Here is a 1,254-nt window from a genome sequence, read left to right on the forward strand (position 1 = left end):
TAATAGGGTTCCTGCAGTATGAACTGCAGGCATGACCTGAGGAGCAATGTTTGAACAGTTCTTAACCATCAAGATGCAGTCGGGGTCCTTGACCAGGAACTCTCCTCAGGAAGGGAGGATGATGGACAGTAATGCCACACTAGGCAGTGGGGCCATCAGTCCGACCCAGATGAGGCTTTCCAGAATTGTAAACTTCTATGCCAGGGGTGTCAAACATAAGGCCTGAGAGCCAGATGCAACCTGCGAAAGCTTTTTACCTGGCCCTCAGGCTCTCATCTGCTGAGCAGTGCTGTGGTGTTACTGCTGAAAGGGCAGCCCACATGAAAATTGGGCTCTCCCATATCTTGAAATATGATCAAGATTTGCATATTTTCTTTTCTGTCATTTGCACTAATGAGTTCCTAAGTGAGAAAAAGTGCTTCTTTTTGGTTATGACCTGTTTAATGACATCAATTCCTGCCCTCAGCAGGCATCATTTATGCTATTCGGCCCTTGTTATGAAACAAGTTTGACAGCCCTGATCTATGCCATCACCTATAGCTCCTTTTTTGCTAATGCCAAGCAGAACTGGAAATCACTGGCTCTAGACCAGGGGTATCCAAACTTTTTGGCATAAGGGCCACATCATATATCTGGCACACTGTCAAGGGCCAGGACAATAAATTAATATATTTAAATTTATTCAAATTTAAATTTAAATATTTATAATTATATAAATATAATATAATTTAAATTAAATTTGACTATATTTAAAAATATAATATAATTAAATTTAAATTTAAAATTTAAATAAATTCACCACAGACTTTTAATATTTTTCTGAATAGAAAAGGGAGATCCAGAATGAAGCCATGCTGCTCACTTCTCTAGACAGAGCAGAATTTTAAAAAAATAAAGTAAAAGCAGATATATCTGAGAGATGAAATGGGAAAACTCCAGGGATTTCTAATATCTTCCAAACAGAAAAGGGAGAAACCCATACTACCCAAACCCTCACCCCACCAGAAACAGCAGAATAAAAGAAAAGAAAAGCAGATACATCTGAGGGATGAAATGAGCATCTCCAAGGGAAGAAATGGGAGGCAGCAGGCACTTACAAATCATACAATGGGGCGGCCACAGTGGAGGGCTCTCTCCCGCTGCTCTTGCGCTCCCACTCAGCCCTCAGCCCCTTTACAAAGGGGTGTGAAGCAGTGGCAATAACACTGGGACCCACTTTTTAGAATGACAATCTGTCTGGGACCCACTGGAAGT

Source organism: Tiliqua scincoides, chromosome 8 (genome assembly GCF_035046505.1).
Source record: "Tiliqua scincoides isolate rTilSci1 chromosome 8, rTilSci1.hap2, whole genome shotgun sequence".
Lineage (NCBI taxonomy): Eukaryota > Metazoa > Chordata > Lepidosauria > Squamata > Scincidae > Tiliqua > Tiliqua scincoides.